General features: G+C 38.3%; 1 long non-coding RNA gene across 1 annotated transcript in view; it reads left to right on the forward strand.

Annotated features, from left to right (window-relative positions):
* Window positions 1-18,322, forward strand: part of LOC116229016 (uncharacterized) — a 30,868-nt gene extending 12,546 nt beyond the window's left edge. The window contains exons 3-6 of the long non-coding RNA XR_016466803.1: window positions 13,802-13,908; window positions 14,527-14,858; window positions 14,997-15,222; window positions 16,051-18,322. This is a non-coding gene — a long non-coding RNA (uncharacterized LOC116229016). The remainder of the gene's footprint in view (window positions 1-13,801; window positions 13,909-14,526; window positions 14,859-14,996; window positions 15,223-16,050) is intronic.
* Window positions 18,323-19,907: the final 1,585 nt, after the last annotated feature.

Consider the following 19,907-nt stretch of genomic DNA (forward strand, 5'->3'; position numbering starts at 1 on the left):
GAGCAACTATTGGTCTAATAAGGCTAAAGAAAGAAAGGGGAGAAGTAAGAGCAGGTGAGCTCTGTAGCTCTGAAAGTGCACCAAGACAATCTGTTAGCTATTGCTGGACAGAAATAAAACCTATCAGCTAAAGGTGATAGGCAAATCATGTGTCATTTAACCTAGAGACAGTTCTACATTTTCAGAATTAACTTGTCATCAGATATTTGCCTTTCTAACTATGTTGATGATCAGTATGGTTAGGTATGAGAAGCAACTGATAAGGCTGCAAGAACTTCAAAGCAAGAAGCAACTAGTAAAACAGAAATGGTAATAATGTTTGGAAGAACACTTTATGAGGCTATGATGATATCCAGCAAATATTCCATTCTATGCGTAGGTTTATGACCCAGCCAGTCAATTAGCTCTCACAGCCCGGGGCCAACGAGTTCCTTTTTGAGGTTTACAACATGTCATGAGTTCATATCATACCTCGACATCCTGTTCAAGGATGTCTCCCGTTGAATCAGACTTTATCCTGAGATTTTCAGAATCCAACGTGACAGAATCCTTCTAAATCCAGAGATCCTGCCAAAACTGCAGGATAAAATGCATAAAATTCCCAGAAGTAAAAATAGAATTGCATAAACACGTAACAATCCTGCATGACTTGTGATATATAAATGCAAACTATTCACAACTTCAGACTACATCAAGTAAAAAGTGAACATATTTCCATCTAGAGTAAGTATTCAATAGAACTGTAGAAATGTATTTCCTTACAATTGTATTTTTTGGGGGGGAAAAAAAAAAAAGGAAAAAAAGTAAGAGGAAGTCTGTTCTCAAAGGCTAGCCTAGATCCAATCTCTATAGTCCCATCAAAAAGGAAATACAGAAGCGGAGATTTGGTAGTCCAAATCTAAGCATCCTGTGTCTAACTTCTTGAAGATAACACTGAAGTCACTGGTGGCTGTGAAGAGAGGTCTGCACCTGCTGGTTTTATGTCTAAAGTTACAGGTCTAAGCCTTTGCAAATGCCTTTTGCTTTAGTGAAACATTCTGTAATCTGACTGATGTCAATTTTGAAATTGAGGAAATTTTTTCTTTTTCATCAATAATCTACTACATTTTTTTTTTTTAAAGATAAACAGTTTTATCAAATGAGTCATCCACTAAGATTCTTTAACAACAAAACCACTAAGATTCTTTAACAACAAAACCAAATTTTTTAACCTGGCACTTTAAGGTAGACTTGATAACCCCTAATCCTCAACTGCTCCATAATTTTTTCTTGTTTTGTAAATTGCCTTCAAAAAAGTAGCCTAGACATGTCTTTGATGTGGGTTTGTCCTTTATTTACTACAGCTTCTGAAAACCTTTGATGAATTAAGCTCACCTATAGGAAAATAACATGTAATTCATACTTTGATGCCTGCTACTGAAGGAACTGCTATTCACTACTGCTGCTCAGTGGATTAGAGGTTCAGGATAAAATACATAGACAGCATCCTCATATAAATGGTTGCATATAGCCAGATGAGTAAGACTGTGTGGTTGAGAAGCAAACCATTTCTTCCATAGCTACAATATCTTACATACGGCCAGTTCCTTCACTTCTGCATCTGTGTATATGTGATCTGCAATGACACAGCTTTCAGAAACAGTGAGTGATTCCTGTGACGTATTTTATATAAATGTGTATAGGTACAAATCAAAATAGGCATTCATATAAATAAATACGTGTGTGCGTACACACATACGTGTACATACTCCACTAGCATTCAGTGGGATCTTCCTGCAGTACTTGAAGATGACCCATTGAATACTATTCGTACTCTATGAACTGATACACTTCAGATTAATGTGGTATTCAGCTCCACAAAAAGCAGACCTATTTCATGTGATGTATGACACACAGGCAAGTTTTAATATGTGGAACCAGATGTACTTGCCTGAATCAGAAGTAGCTGATTCTTCAGCATCCTACAGGCTGTATTTTTTGAGTTACATCAGCACTGAAGTATCAGCACTGCCCTGGCAAATTGTCACTATGAAAAACAGTAGCTATATGCACACATTAAGTGCACGCTGCCAAATCATCTCTGCTTTTAATAGCCCCACATCCTGGATTAGCTTAGCTCGAACATGACACTGATGATTACAGACCATACCTTTTCTTGCAGTTTATTTGAGACTGAAATGAGTGGAAAAATCAAGACTTTCAGTATCTTGTGTGATTGAATCTTTAGGCACTCCTGAATCTGAGCATGAGTTTCATTTGAAAACAAAAATGTGCTGCTGTGCTGTTGTTGCCATCAGTTTATATAAAGTGATATGCCCAAAAAGTCTCTTAATAGTTTGGGTTTGTTATTAACTCTAATGTAATGGCTTCAAATTATGGTTTAAATGCTTAGAATTTTGTTCCAGAATGAGCAGTATTCAAAAAATGTTTAACACTAAAAATGGACATAAACAACATTTTAATTAGGCAAAGTCTATTTGGAGGCTATCAGAAAGAATGTCAAGAGTATGTTGGGCCAGTGCCCAATATCATCATTTGATATAGTGACTCTTTTTATACCATTTAAATCTAAGATCACAATACTTTTCTTAATTCTATGGCAAAAGGCAGGAGACTCTTTCTCACTCTTTTTCTCCTAACATTTTGTAATGATCTTCGCTTTTAAGATGCGCTGTATCTTTGCCTTTGAGTTCTGCTTTCATTTCTTTACTCACACAGAAAATCTGCAAACTTTTCCAAAAACTGCAGACACAAACTTGAGTATGTAAGTACAGGCCTAAAGACTCTGTGATGTCTGTATATTGTTCAAAATAAAATAAAATGAATAAAAAGAAAAATAAAAGAGTAGAGCAGAGAAAAAATAGAGGAGTTAAGAAAAATGAAAATAAAGAGGAAAAGACACTACTTTCTTTGCTTAGTGAAAGTGCTCGTCATATCAGCAGTGTATTTAAGGTGATTTACATCTGCATTGCCATAAATGGCTACTAAATGAATTAGAATAGGAATTAGAATAGGATGATAGGACAAGAGGCAGTGGGTGCAAGCTGGAACATAAGAGGTTCCACATAAATATGAGAAAAAACGTCTTTGTGGTGAGGGTAACAGAATGGAATAGGATGCCCAGAAAAGTTGTGGGTCTCCTCTGGAGACATTCAAAACACACCTGGACATGTTCCTCGTGACCTAATCTACGTGTTCCTGCTCTTCCAGGGGGACTGAACTAGATGATCTTTCGAGGTCCCTTACAATGCCTGACATTCTGTGATTCTGTCAGCTAGAATACTTTCTGTTTTCCCTGTGTGGATGACTTTGGAGACTGTGTTATAGAACTCATACTTATCACTTCAGATCATCTGACCTTCTAATCCTGAGTCTCTTGTCTTTAAGAGGAATTCTTTCCTATGATCAGAGTGGCCAAATGTTGGTCCAGATCCCCTAGAAATGTTTTGAAGTCTCTACTCCTAGAGATACTCAAAACTTTACCATATCTTAGCAACTTGCTCTAACTGGACCTGCCTCAAGCAGGGATTAGACTGCACAACCTCTGAAGTGGTCTTCCAATCCAAATTCTTTTATGATTCTGTACTGCTGATGTATAAGAAGATGAATGGAAGGACATAGTACATCTCCCTCAAACGGCTGTGAAACATGGGAAAAACATGATGTGTTCTCTGTAAGTCTTTGCTTAAATCTTCTCCATAAATATAAGTATTATACTGGAAATTAGTTTGCACATTGATTGCTTCAGTTTTTGAATTGTAAGGATATTGCCTATTGGCTTAGATTTTAGAAGTTAATGCCTCCAAGTTCTTCTTATTATTCTTCTCTACCTTATTCTCTTTCCATGTTTTAGTTATTCAATTTCAGGGTTATCTTTTTTTGATCGTGGTAGAAATTTAATGGTGTTGAGTTGAATAGTCAGTCAGGGGTATATACATCTCTTTTTCTTTTTTTCTTCTGTTTTTTTTTTCATATAAAATAAGGAAACAATAAAAATTTACTGTAAGAACTTCTCAAGAACTAGTCCAGCTGATAGCAAACATTGGACAACTCCCAGCTACCTACTAATTAACATACCAAAGTCCAAGAGAACAGGAAAATGATAACATATATAAATCATATTGTACAGAGATATTAGGTCTGGCTAAGTGTGTTGGGTTTGTTTGCTTGTTTGTTTTAGCAAAGAAGGGGCTATTTCAGTATGATCACATATTTAGAGGACTAATAAATGACGACTAACTTACTGACTAAAGATGCTGTTAGAAGGAAAAAAATTCCCCAAAAAGTTTGGAAACATACTCATAATTATTTATTATTATATTTTCCCTATAGAAAAGAAGAAAAAAAACCAACAACAAATCATGTTTAGATCACAGGCTAAATGTTGCCATCATTTATGATGATGCAGAACCAAAGTCAATTCATTCGGTTCTAACTTCAGCCATAGGTTACATCCATGACGAGCTTAGAGCAAAATAAATTAGCTAATACATCTTGTGCTGTGTGAGGACTCTTGTCCTCCAAGTTTACATGGTGCAGTGAAGTTATCTACTTCAGGGTTATCACATTTATTATCTTTAGAATTACAGAAGATAGATTTCATCACAAACTGCTTATTTAATTCTGAAGTTAGTAATTTAAGGTACAAAAGGAATACCTGTTTTCCTCAAGTCCATTAAAGAAAACAAGTATTCGTATGTACAAGTTTATATTGTAGACATCTGAACTGGAGTGAAATGAACCTTGCCTTCTGCATGTGAATCAATGCTTTTCCACAGAGCAGTTCTGGAAATAAGAGGACAATCCTTCATGTCTTCAGGGCATTTTGGCTAGGTCTGTACTTCTGGATATGAACCCCTGTTCTTGGCTGTGAGCCTTGGCTGTGTCTTTGCTCCCTCACAGGATAAAATATGGACTTAATGTGTGTTGACCTGTTCTTCCTAGTCTCATCCTGCTTTCACAGAAAGGAACCCTAAAGAAGCAGGGAACATGCAGTATATGGAATACTCTAAACAAGGAGAAGGCCAAGGCCTCATGGCATAGAATCATAGAATCATCAAGGTTGGTAAGACCTTTAAAATCATCTAGTCCAACAGTCCACCTATCACCAATATTGCCCATTAAACTGTGTCCTAAGTACTATGTCTACCCTTTCTTTAAACACTTCCAGGTACGGTGACTCCACCACTTCCCTAGGTAGCCTGTTCCAATGCTTCACCACTCTTTCTGAGAAGAAATTCTAATATCTGGTCTGAACCTCCACTGGTGCAACTTGAGGCCGTTCCCTTTAGTCCTATTGCTAGCTATCAGAGAGAAGAAGCCCTACCTTGCCACAATCTCTTTTCAGGTCAGTGTTGAGAGTGATAAGGTCTTCCCTGAGCCTCCTCTTCTCCAGAGTGTACAATCCCAGCTCTTCCCTATAAGACTTGTGCTCCAGACCCTTCACAGCTTTTGTTGCCCTTCTCTGGACATTCTCCAGGGCGGCAGTGTCTTTCTTCTAGTTCTGGCTTGTGTTCATCTGAGCACTGACCAACACCCCCAGACTCTTTTCCTCCACACAGCTTTCTGGCTGCTCTGCCCCAGGTCTGTAGCATTGCGTGAGGTTGTTGTGTCTTGTTGAACATACGTGCCATTTGGTGCTACCTCCATCTAAAAGAACACTTTATGAGGTGACCATTGGGCTGCAAACATGAACACCAAACCTCTGGGTACCAACATCTCCATTCTGGTGACTCTTTCTTCATGCTCTTGAAAACCAAGCCTGCTACTTCAGATGATCCTTTCTGGTATATCAGCACAATCAATACATCTGCTGACACAGATTGAGTATCTCCGTCTCGCATCAAAGTAAGCCAAGGGGAATTTGGCCCTGGGCAGCTCCATGATAGGGCTCTCAGAGGGACTGCTATTTGAAGTAACAGCACAAGTTGTGAATTTCCTAGTCTGCAGACACAGACAAATGAAACGGAACAACATTCTCTGAGCAAGGAGCTCTTCATGAAAGGAAACTGGAGAAGTGGAAAGTCTGTGCTCAATTACATTAACGAGATAAATCATTTATGCACCTTGAATAGAGTTTGTTGCATGATTTAAGAAACATCATCACTGTATACAGTGTTGTCATTCCTTGTTAGTAGTTATTTCCTTGTTATTGGTTCTAATTCTTATTGCCTCTCAACTGTCCACATTCAGAAAGAGAAGTACATGGTTTTTTTTGTGTTCTGTTGCTATGTAATGTGATATAAAACAAGTTTGGAGTGTCTCCCTGAATGCACGCCACCAAAACTAGGCCAGAAATCCCTTCCGCTGCAGCTGTTAATCATTAAATCATGGACCTGTTCAAGAAGCCCTATATCATTATGCCAAACTGCATGAGAACCTATGTGAAGGTATTCATATGACAGCTAAGAAATTCCCTGGAATACAGGATATGTGTGTCCTCTTTGTACTTTTGGATAGAAAAGTCTTTTGGTTTTAACAGAACCACTATAAAATTATGAATAGGATTTATACACATTTATATTTGAATGTACTAAGAGGGAGAGAGCTGATGTTATTTTAGTAGAGCTGGTCAGAAAACTGTGGAAATGAGAATTCTAGAAGAATTAGTGGGGGAGACAAAATTTCACAATCTGAAGTTTCTATAGACAAAGCAAAAAGAAACCATACTCTGTTGAATTTTTTAGAGCAAATGGGGAAAGATAATTTTGGACATCATATTTTCAATTTCAGACAGTGTAATTTTAGGTGTGCTATTTATGTGGCTGAAATTTATACTTCAGTCAGTGTGTTTTTCCTGAGATATTGAGTGATGAGCAAAAAAGCTAACTAAAAAGAGGGAAAAAAAAGCCAAAAAGCCAAAGTCTGCAATGATGCCAGACGCTGTATTAATTTGAATCATAAGACTCAAAATATTTGTCAAGATCCTAGGTTGTTTTCACTAGGCCTCATTTCCTGAGGACAGAATTCAGATTTTCAAGATTTGGGTGCTTATTCAAAAACAAATTTACTCAAGTAATTTTGAAATTAGGAGTGTTTTATATTTCCTCTTACTATGAAGAAGTCACAGATATTCAATATTTTTCTTCAAGAATGGCTTTTTATCAATATTCATATTACTACAAAACTCCATGTGTTAAAAAACCCTGAAACCAATTGAAAATACTGAGGGTAAATATAGAGTTTTATAGATATGTTCTCAAAACAAAATGAATCCTCTGCTTGTCAATAAGGAATATGATTTATATTGTTTTTGAAATTTTGAAACTGTGAAACACTTAAGTGAATAAGTACTACATCCATAAAAACACAATTTGCACTTGATAAGTAGTTGGACAAGCAATTGGACGTGCTTAAAATCCTGTCTTTTTATATGAAGGTGTTTTGGACTCTTTATGGCCCATTGCTGGAGCCAGGATCAGAGCAGTTAGCTGAGCTGTAGCGGTGGGCATAGGAGCTGTAGCCCTGCCAAGCACAAGAGTGCTGTGCTGCAGGGATGAAGGCAGCTGATGCTGGTATCTATGTGAGACCATCACAGCAGCAGGACGGTGCCTCTACTCTGTGCAGGGCAGTACCACACAGGACGGATGGACATCTGCAAAGATGTTTTAATTAGGATTCTCAATTTTTTTTCCCCAGCTTTGTGGAACTGTGATTTTTGGCATATACGTGTTGTTAATGCTAGTCTACTTCACAAGAGTGCTGCAAGACGCTATTCAGGTGTGGCACTGAGGGATGTGGATAGTGGGCATGGTGGTAACAGAGTGATAGCTGAGCTAGATGATCTTAGAGGTCTTTCCCAACATTTATGATTCTGTGAAGACTTAGTTAACTAATGTATGCTGCCTTGGAGATGATTAGGAGTTTCTCTGTAACTGAATTTCAGACTCTATAATCATCTGTAGGAATTTTGCCACTAGCTTCAGTATGGAGAACGTTTGGTTGTACAACAAAAAATGGAGAACAGGTTTCATGAGACTCCAAGCATAGAGTAAAAGTAGGATAACCCTTACTGCCTTCTAACATGAAACAATATCAATTTGCCTCCCACTGCTCCAAACAGAATGATTAAGCAAAAGCTATTTATTTCCCTATAGATCAAACAGTGGCAACAAAAGATACCTCCCCCAAAGGTGGTTTGCTGCAGAAGTCAGCGCTCTTGTTTCCCTATCCGATCAGCAGATTCTTTCAGCTTGCATTGCTAAGCTCTGCCACAGCTCAGTCAGCCTCAGCCCTGTCATCAGTCTTGTTGGACAAGATGCCTGACTCTTCCCAGGCTGCCTGAGAGAATAACAGTGTTGCTCTGGCATAGCTAAAATACAATAGATGGGAGCTGGAATATAAAGTGGGGAATTCCTCACATACCTTCCCATTTTCATGGACTAATGGCAGCGAAGAAGGGGGAAAAAAAAAGAGTACTCTGGCATTCAGCCAGAAATTTCATTCCTTTTCCTTTTAATTGCCTGAAGTCACTCCACATTGTGCGAGGTTCCCCCCTCCCCGACTTCTCTTTTCTCACTCCCTCCCTGCTCTGGCAGCTGCCCCAGTCCTGTGTACTGCAGTAAGGATGGGCCCTGCCTTTCGTGCAGCCTCCTAGGAGAACAGCACCTGGGCATTGGCACCAAGCTCTTGGTTTACTCATAGTCAGCCTTAGCACAGGGCACAGGACTGCACCACTACAATGAGCAAACAGTCTTAGCCACTGGAAATCAGTGTGATTGCAACAGCATGCATCAGCCAGGGGTCTTTTTCTACTTCTCAACCTATATGTATCCAAGATGTCATCTCTCGGGCTTTAATGACATTCCAAATCTCCACTGCACAGTCAGTGGGGTAGAACAGCCCCCTCTCCCAGCCCTGCACTACCAGCAGTGTTGTTGGGATGTATTACACGGAATTGTTTCATTCTGTATAGGAGCATTATGTTTTTGGGAACTCAGTAAATCTTGGGGTATTTCTGTCCTGAAGAAGCTTATTTAAAAATGCAGAAGCAGAAGATGACAGAACTAGTGCTTTTTTTCTTTCAAAGAATACTAGAGAGTTTTTAAAATTATGCTGAAGAGCAAAGCCCTCAAAGACCTTCACTGATATGTTTGAATAAACTTTTATTAGTAAAAATGTATTTTAAAGAGTTTTAGTACAATCTTTATCTTCAAATCTTTATATAAGGAGTCGGATGTGTTTGTGTAACAGTCATTTCAGTAAAGCAGATTAGAATTCATCTATTGTTCATTAGGTATCAGCTCCCTGAATATCTTACAGATTGAGATGTCTTTCCTGAACTGTAGTCAATATAAAATGTATACTACTAAACAGACAACGATGAAAGGGTATGGTATTTTTTACTAAGTAACAATTTGAGCCTAATGGAATATTCTGTAGAATTCAGAAAGAAATGTATCTACTAGATTTTGCATTTTATGGTGTTGTTCTGGGTCATAGGAGTTAGCCTGTAGTCTAACATCTGCATTCAATCTGTATTTGCTCCCAATTCTCAGCTGACAATTATATGTCTTAGGGGGCATGGTTCAGTGGACATGGTGGTGATTTGTTGACTGTTGGAATAGATGATCTTACTGGTATTTTCCAATCTTAATTCTACAATTACATGATTTTATGATAACATGTTGATCTTTCCTATTGGAAAGGTAACAGAATGAAATAGGAGAAAATAAAGGAAATCTGATGGATGGAGAGAAAAGAGTAAGACTCAAGTCTTATTTGGACCATAAATATATAGAAACTAAGAAAAATGAAATAGTGTTAATGAAATTCATACTCTTTGGGAAAAGAAAAAACCAAAAACTTGCAAATCTAGATTTGGAAAGCAAGTTCTTCCTGTGTCTAATGTCTCAGCCTAGTGCTAAACGAGACAAACTAGGGAGCTAGTGAACACCAACAAGGTGCATGGGATCACCCTTGGCTCCAAGAAGGATCTAAATCTCAGTTGGTATAACTGCATTACCTGGCTGGAGAGCAGAGCACGGTGTGGGCCCTCTTCCGTCCTCTTTGCCTTCAGTGTAGCAACTAGAGAGTACAGGGACGTACTTCTCAGGTGTCTCCAAATTGTGGGCAACCATCCTGCCTGTAACAGGAGCCAGTGACAGTGATGACCAACAACTAGCCTTTACATCGAAAGGCTTTGGTTGCAAGTTGTGTTCGATTTTCTCTAGCTCATTCCTGAAGCACGACGGTGGCCTGTTGATTCATATCTTAATGTTATCACTAGAAACACTTTCTTAAATCAGGACTATGTAGAGATGGATAAGTTTAAAAAGCTAGGAAGCACCAAAAAGGGAAAGATGTGGCTGTCTAACCCTGGTGAACAGGAGTAGAGATGGGCAAGACAGAGGCAATCTCTTGTTTTGGAGCTTTGATTTCAAAGCTGTGTCACACATCAGAATGCATCATGGATCCACAGAGCTCATGGCTGCATGTTGCAGATGAGGATGGCTCTGCTGCACTGGGCGCTGAATTGTGTCCAACCACATTTTCACTGATCTGCAGCCAGGGAGACACAGCAATGAGGGATTTTCTGTGTGCTTCTGCTAGGCTAGTGAGGGGAAATCTTTCTTGACTTCCCACCATGCTGCAAACTCACCTTCCCATAACAGAACTGAAGCACCTGCCAAGTGATGCTAACAACGGGAAAGAAAAAGGGAACAATTCAAAATATGGGATGCTTAGCTTTTATACAAAGAAGAGCTGTAAAAAGCATAAGAGAAAGAGGATGGAAATGCAACAAGTAGCTAGAGAGGGAGAAATTATGCAAGTTTCAAAAGCGCTGTAGTGACGTAGTGTTCAGTGTGCTCTTAGTAAGAGGTGGTATTTGTGCACTGATCACATTTCTAATTTACCAAGAATTTTTCATTCAGAGATCTGCAAGTGCCTAACACACTTTAGTGTCAAAGTCACCGCATTTGCCAGTAGAGCAAGCCAACTCCGGAATGCCATTAAAAGCAAAAGCTGTCTAATGTTCTACTTTTTAAACACAAATATCAAAGAGAGAGAAAAAAGGGTGAATTGGAGGGATGGGGAGGAGGGAGGGAAGAGTCAATTGCTTTTGCAGAAACTGCAGTTTCTTTCAAAAAACCTGTCACTGACATCTTTCCCCAGAAAACATTTTGTCATGCACATCAGTGTATGTCTTTAAGGAGATCAATCTAGAGGAGTCAAACCAACAATCATCACGTGACAGATTTTCAGATGGTGTTCTCATCAATCACACTGATAATGAGGTGGCAAATTGCTGTCTTATAGCAAAACTAGAAAGACAACTACCCCAGTAGGTGTCAATGAATATGTCAAAGGATTGTCCCTAGGGGAGTCTGAGGAGGTTCTCAGAAACCTTTTTGTGAAGGTTTTGAATGCAGAATACTTTATTGATCACTAAAGAATTTGCACTGACATACTATTTCCCCATGACATTTGAACCGCCAATTTCCTAGCTCATGGTGAGTACCTATTTGGTGAACACTCTTTGGGAGTTTTCTTTCATCTTTAGATACACTAAGAAATGTTGTCTTAATACTATCTTAGCCTCTCATCTCCTAAAGAATATCAAAAGAAGGTTTTACAATTTATCTACAGGCAAAATGTCTGAAAGTGCTTAATGTTTTTGATCCAGTAGTGATAATTCAGAATTAATTTATTTAGATTTAGATTATATTCTGGTCTATTTCCATATATTGAGTAGCATTTTATGCTCACTATCTTTTTTAGTGGAATAGTCCTGTTTATGGAGCAATCTGCTATTAATCTGAAGAGCTGGGTTATCAGTATACTGACTTTGAAGATAAAATGGTCCTTTTGTTCTCTGTTTCCTAAGTTTCTTAGCATCTGAATTGGAGCCCAGTACACTCCTTCAGCCAGAGATCATGTAGCAGTGAACTGACATTCCCTCCAGGTTATTTCCCCAAGAGTTTTGCTGGCAGACAGGCTGCTCTTTGCTGGACCTGGAGTACTGCAAGCTTTGTTTTCCCAATATTCAAGTGATAATGGTAAAGATTTTTTTCTCTTGTATTTTTTCTCACACTTATTACTCTGAAAACAGTATGGACCATCCTTTTCACTTCTTAGGCAAATAATATTGCAAAAAGAGTAAGAGTAAACATTTTATGCCTGCTGCATTGATTGCTCTCAGCTTAATTGTGAACCCGATTTCACAAGATTTCACTCAATATTTAATTGAAATATGTGTCTAAACTGCTTTTGAAGTCATTTGAACAGTGTTTAAATTTAACATTTCTCATTTTTGGTATTAAAAAGGAATATGAGCAGGTAAAATTTGTTACAATTTTTCTTGAAATACACCTGGATAAAAATATGGAGTTAAAATCTGTTGTCAAAAAAAAAAAAAAAAAAAAATCCATTCAATTAATAATATCACACACAAAAAGATCTCATGTTGAGAAAAATCCATGTTTCAACAACAAGCATCTTAAAACAAATATTTGATTCAGATATTGACTTTATGTGATGATTGGTCTTAAGATTATTAATGCGAATCATAATTGGAATAACAATTTTCTAATATCCATTGATTTGAGTGATTGAGGTCAAATGTTTGGGAGACAGCCTTGTGGTGCATACAAATGTAAGTGCTTACTTGATAAATCACAGAGGAGATAGTAATTAAACACTGCCATTTAGTATACTTTTCCCTTGCAATTGCATTGAAACTTTTGACATAAAACCAGACTTATTTTTCACATGCAGTCTTACTCTGTGCATATTGGTTGTTGTTCCATCTTCGAGAATATTTCAGTATCAAAGCCACAGAAACATATTTGGTTTTAGTTTCACCTTTTGTCATATCAAGCTAAGAACGTGTGAAGCACACTGAATGATGATAAACATAACTGCAAACAATAACCATGCAAAGGCAAAGAAGACCCAAGCCCAACACATTCTCTGTGTACTACCTATGCTCACTTGCTGGTGAGTTTTCCGAAGAGAAAAGGTTGCATCAGCCTAATTGCACATGCATCTTCTGCCAGATCGTTGTGAAAGTCTGAAAAAAGCAGTCCAAAAGATTGCTTTGCAGAATGTCAAAAGTTAGAGACTGGAACAATATCTAGGATTGAACCTGCTTCTGACCTTTGACATTCCATGAAAAAATATACTGAGCACACCTCTACTTCAGCATTATGAGTAATATATTTCAAAGCATTTATGAGCCTTCTCTAATTCCAGTTAAAGTTAATGGAAAAATTCCCACTGAACAATACTGATAGTAAATGTAATCTTGTTGGATTGCCAAGGGGCCAGCTGTGAAAGGACTGCTATTGTGCTAGACGCTAGCAGTAGCAAGCTCAAGTCCCTAAGAACTTATGATCTAAACAGACAAGACTACCCCATGGGGAGGGAACAAAATAGCCAAGGAACTGAATGGCATCCTATTATACCATGCATAATTGAGTCATATCAGTGTTTAGTATCTTGGATTAACCTCCCAATTAATCCAATTGGCATTAGAGACTTGAACCAGAGAAAATACAATTTCCACTTAATCTTTTGGTTTGAATCTCCATTGTATTTGGGTCTCAGTTCATATTCATTCAGTTTGTTACCTGGGCATTTAAAAGATGAATAATGTGGGACTGCTGGTGAGGTAGCAAGAGTCATTTTCGAAAGCAAGGGGACGTCAGAACCTGTGTGAGTATCACAAGAATGTCCATAGTATGTTCCTCAGCATATGGAGTAGGCCTTCACATATTTATTAAGCTTCCTGGACATCTGCTGTGATAAGCGCTGCTGAGACAGGCCTGCCTTGGGATTTAGGATTTTTGTCTTTTCACAGGTGCCAAACCAGAGCAGCAGAAGCAGACTGTGAAACTCAGTGATGCTACTGCCATCTCCAGCTGTCCTCCTCTCATGCTCCCCCACAGGCAGCTAGCTTGGATAGTGGTGAGTGTTAGCAATGGAAGTTTGTAGACCATTTAGACTCAGGAGGACTGACTGTGTTTTGTTTTGTTTTTTTTTTTTGCAAATTTAAATACTAGGTCCTTCTTTGGGTATATATGTATACCATATGTGCTTTTGTACTGAACGGTGTCGGCACCCTGGAAAAGACTGGGTCCCTTAGCAAATCTGGATCCTTTTGCCTTGATCAATGGGAGAGACATTTTCAAGTGACATTTGAAGGAAACATTTGCAGACTGGTCAAAGGACACAATCTGGCTTTATTGCTGTAAAAATTGTGATGTAAAATGCAATTAGGTGAAGCATGAGACTCCTTTGACCATTGCTTTCGTTAGAGACACCGAGGTGGGGAGGATGAGGGCAGGGAGGCATTAGAGAGGCTGCTAATCTGAGCCTGCATTAAAGCCCCTACAAATTCTCAGTCATGTTGTCCCAGTCCGAAGATTTGTAAGAATTCTGATGCACTATAAGCAGTGATAACCCACAGCTGCTATTCACATCCTGAAATTAGTCTCTACCCAAAAGACTCTCTTGGAGGATTATGTGATCCTTTCTTGCCACCCACTCACTCTGTCATTTCCTAAACTCTGATGTTTTTTACAGCATCTCTGGCAGTTAAAAGAACATATGTACATGTATATCCCCAGAGCAGACTGCAAACATGTTTTTAGAAGTACACAAGAAGACATCTATTTCATAGGTCAAACCAAAGGAATCTGGCTTTTATTGTTAAAGGACTCGAGGGAACACATGTACTGCTGCCGGCTTCTCTCCACACCCACTCTGTGTGATGACTACAGAATCATTTTAATCAAGAATGAAGACTACATAATTCAAGCAACAGGGTCAAAAGTCTGATGTCTACAGGGAAAGTGCATTGGTTTAACTTCAGTCAGATTTTAAATCTTGGCTTTAAGGCTTGGCTAAATAATTAGGTAAGTAGATTAATTTGATTTAATTTAAAACTAAGCTAATTTAAGACAAACTAATAGCTTCTCTTTTTACGCTAAAATGAATAAATTCCCACAAGAGTTTGCACTGATTTATCTAAATCAATTAAATTCATATCCTAGGTCAAACCACTGCAACATTCCCACGTAACTAAGGCCTTAATAAAGGATTTTAAAGATAAATATCTCAGTTAAATACTTAAGCTGCAGTCTGAAACCTATTGAAGTCAACGAGACAGGAGAGCAAGCTGCCAACAAGATACACTCTGAAGTGTCTTTCTGAATCAGTGGCTTCATTCTCCTCTAAGGAACAAACCTCCATTTCAGTGAAAGTCATCTTAGGATCATGGTGAGTTAATATTTTCACTTCTTCCATATTGGCAGATGGAGACTAATCATAGTTGTTTTTGCATGAATGGGTCAAAGTTATTAGTACTATATTTTATTTGTTGTTGCAGCAACAACCTAGCTTAAGACAGACCAAAACCACAGAGATATCTGCATAAATATTCAGACAACTGCCATATGCTGTGTGTTCATGGCTGCTCCCCTATCCCTAAGTATTCTAACTAGTACAATGCCATGAGTTGTTATCAAGTTTTCCAGCAGAATAGATGGGTAATGGGTTGTAAGTATGGGCACAGCTGACATAGTGGGTTTCTTCAGATCCTCCTGGGACCCAAAGTTGATTTCCAATGTATTTCATATTTATATGTTGCTCTTATTCATGTTCATTTACTCCTAATACAAGCTTATTTGGGAAGAGTTATTCTCTTCCACCTTCAGTCCTCTGCTTGTGCTACATCCTTATCTTTCTAGACGCTCCTATGATTGTACTTAAGTGCAGTACTCCATCTGTTTTCGGCAATCCAGTTTGGAATTTGTATCTCTTCCCCATGAAAGCAGGTCAACTATTGCAAGGTGCTTGGGAATTTCTTTGACAAATGAGAGGGATTCTTCTCTCCCCAAAAAAGGCCTCTTACTCGTGCATTCAGTAGCATTTGTATTCAAAGTAGTAGGAATTTGTATTCAAAGTATTAGGAAATGATGGATGCTTTAAAGATGGTTCATCTTTCATACAGACCACATACTTTGTTGTAACACAGAACGTGGCAGTACAAAGATGAAAAACTTGTGAAGATCAGAGCACTGTTTTGTTTCCCCCCATTTATTCTAGGGAACAGCATGCCAAAGAGCATCTGGAATTGTCAAAAGGCAGATGGGTCCATAGCGCCTTCACACCTGATACCCTTTACACTGACTTGCGGAGTGAAGCCGCTGCATGAAAGGAAGAAATATATTCCTTCACTAACTGTATGCTTGTTTCTCCAATACAAGCAAACTCCTGACAGACAGTCCCACCTGACTCCCATGTAGGGGTGTCGGGTGTGGTGTAGGAAAGGTCTAATATACAAGTGAGGCTAAACCACACTTGGGTAGTTGGTTCAAATTATAGCTGCTCTTTGGGTTTTACTGATGAGAGTGAAGCTGTGAAGATTCAACCCTCCTGTCCTTCAGCCTGTTGTCCATTTTTGCAAACTGTTCTTAGCCCTGACCTTGTCTCCACACTGAGATGAAGTCTGTGTCCATCTGTGATTTCTGTTAGGACCACTTACATCTTCTCTGGAGCTCTTCCTGACAAGAGAGCTACCTTCATGGTTTCTTTCTACCATAGTTCAGTAATAATAATTACATAAGCGGTTATTCCCAGGGGGTAAAATACAAAAGAAAGGAAATCAAGATATCCTGTGATCAGAGTTAATAGGACATATCTATAGCATATGGACACAAATCAGCATATGTCTGGGATGTAAGTACGTAGCAGAATAAGGTATGTGGAGTGGAATAAAGAAGAGAAAGGCACTGACCAAGGCTTTGGATGGAGAACTGGACCGATATCAATCTGCCCCATGTATGGCTAACAGGCAGACAGCTGTCTGCAGAATATGCTTACCTCCTCTTCTCATTTGTCAGCCATCTCCGAACTCACATTCCTTTACCCATCTTTATCCAAGATTTCCTTTTGGACCCAAGGACACGACCTATCATTTTTGTTCTGCTGTTCTGAAATCTCTTTTCTCCTGTGCTTTTTCTGTGCAAAAGCATTTGAAGAACTTCACTGGTTCCCCAAGTTAATACTCAATAGGTAATGTACATCTCCTAATGTCTGTCAGGTGAGAAATGTAAGAAAATGACAGCTGTTCCTGCATGTTTAGATACTGTATGAACTCCCTGTGCTTTGCTGGGTCTGTTGTTGCTCGCCTGGACTGAGGTACATATCATCTGGATTACTCTTTACTGTGAAAAAACTGAGCATGTGAGCAGCACATTTCTGTAAATATTTATTTGAACACTGACACAAAAGTAAATCAACTCTGCTCCAGTTCCTTTGGATTGCTGAGTGTTCACCAGCAGAAATGTTTACAATTTTTTAGTAAATAATGAAAATCTCCTCAAGCTGTGATATTTGAATAAATAAATGTGAGTTCTTGCACAAAAATGATGATCATAAGCTGTCTAGGTGGTGTACAGAAAGGTCCTAACAACTCAGTTTAAATTCTGGCTCTCAACTATTAGCAAGTTTATGGCTTGTGATCAATTTACCGGCTGCCCATCAAACCATACAGGCAATAAAACTGACCCACAAAAGCAAGATGGAACTGGGTGAATGCAGCTTTTCCTGAGCAGATTATACTGACTGTGAAGGAATCAATGTGCAATGTATTCATCCAGCTCCAGCCAACACAAATAGTCCATTACCATTCCTGAGTATATTTTGTACTGAAGTAAAAGATTTGTAGGAAAGGTCATCATCAATGAAATAAAACATTTTGTGACTCAGTCAAAGGAATGGAGCAGTGACATACATTCTGTAACACATATGTTTATGTAATTTCTTGGGAGTGGAAAAATAAGTCCATTTTGTATAATGAAAATGCCAACTAGAAGACCAACTACCAGTGAAGCTGATAAGCTTATTCTCTCTGTCTTTCTAGAAGAAAAAAAGAAAGAAGAAAGAAAAAAATATATATATTGATTCTGATTCTGATCTCCTTTGCACTCAGCTTAAGTGAGAACATAATTAGGCCCACTCGTTCTTCCTTTAAAAAATGCTTTCTTTCATTAGGACTAAATGCTGATAACGGCATGCTGGATGAGTTAGGGATTTTTTATAGTGTGGGTGAAAAGTTAAATATGTGTAGCAACAGCATATAGACCTAACCCCTTTCTTTGGAGAGCAAATTGGATACAGAAGACAACACATTTGCTAAGGAATGTTTCGATGTAAAAGAATCATGTAAATGTAAAATTTTGTTAGTTAATGTGACTGAAAAATAAGTCCAGAAGGAAGCAGAACCATTCTGATTTAATCCCAGACAAATCAACATGTATCTAATTTCCTGAAAAAGAAATTGCACTGCTGGTGAAAGAACCTTCAGTTTCATGTATAGGTGCCTCAATAAACTAAAGAATAAAACAGAAGTTTAGCTGTTAAAATTTTAAACATGTTTTTATTAATTCTTTGTCAAATATTTTTGCTTTCATCTACAACACTACAACTACAAAGAAAGGCAGGACAAAGAAATAAGTAAATTCCTCTAACCAGAAGTTTGATGGACTTCACTTAAATATTCAAAATACTGCAAAAGAACCGATAGGTTCTGACATCAGCTTATGCTGTCATAAGCTCTATCTAGAGCTATCTCCAAGCCTTAATTCCCTCACCTACAAACAGTCTTCTTGTAACTGGGAAGTCATGATGTGAATGAAGCCAGTTACTGCATTTCGTATGCAGCTTTTCCTGAGCAGATTATACTGACTGTGAAGGAATCAAACTCTTCTATCTTGCATAAAATTATTGATGGAGAGTATGTGAGTTCTTAAGCATATTAAGTAAGAAATCTGTCACTTTATCTTTCGGTGTGTTTGTCCCTGATGGGAAGAAAACAAGATTTTACGTATGGTGCTAACACTTTCCCCCTTCGCATTGCTAATATTTCATAAAGAGTTTTAAAAACAAATAAGAATTACAAAATGCTGCAGGATCAAAGCAAATGGACTGCACTAGAAACCTAGATAAAAATGTAGATAGTCTAGAGACAATATGGGGAAATTTAGGTTTATAATTTCAAGGATTTTTCTCATGGGAAAAGTAGCACTTTGCTTTAATAAAAGAAAATAAGTAGCTAGCAGCACAACCCATTTGCTGTTTGATGTAACAATGTTATCTATTCCTTGGGCTTTTTTTTTTTTTCTTTTTTTCTGTTCAAGGCATAAAATAATTATTGGAGAGGGCCGTTTCATCTCCTTGGAGTACAAAAGTCCTCTTGCTAATTGCCACATCAAATGACTAGAGGACCCCAATGGAAACCTTCAAATGACTGTGAAAAAATTCAGGCCATCACTAAATGCTGGGCACTTTTTGTGTGTGTGATTTCCCATTGCAGATTAGGTTACTTGGGTGTGGGCTTATCACACAGGAAAGGCCTGGCTGCAGATTAGTTCTGCACCATTGCAGGTCTGTTATGCCAGTTTCATCCTTGACCAAATCGATGGCTAGCACCTTTATTGTATTTTTGTGATACGAAAGAACACTGGACTGTCCAGGCAACAAAAGAAGCAGCAGAAGGCCTACTGTGTTTCTAAAGTGTTACTTCTCTACTTTTTGTCATGCACCAGTGACATGAGTGCCAGGTCCCAGACTTAAACCTCACACAGAGTCAGAAAAAAGCTGTCAGTCTCGGCTTGTTCAAAGACAATTCCTTTGTGAAGATCAGACTAAAGTGGCATGGTCCATATACTCCCTAAAGCATGCCAAGGAGTCAGAAAGTCATAATCTGCCTTTGTACTTATTGCCATTCACATTTTCCTCCATAGTTGGTGCCCAATTACCAGTGCTGTAATTTTTCTCTATTGTTAGGAAGCCATAAGAGTTAGCTACCACTTATCCAATCAGGGTCGTGACCCGATGTATTTAGGCTTTGCAAATATAAGTAACAGTTCCCTTATCAGTGTCACCAGGACTCTTTAACA

The sequence above is a fragment of the Phasianus colchicus genome, chromosome 5 (genome assembly GCF_987193195.1).
Source record: "Phasianus colchicus chromosome 5, bPhaCol1.hap1.1, whole genome shotgun sequence".
NCBI lineage: Eukaryota > Metazoa > Chordata > Aves > Galliformes > Phasianidae > Phasianus > Phasianus colchicus.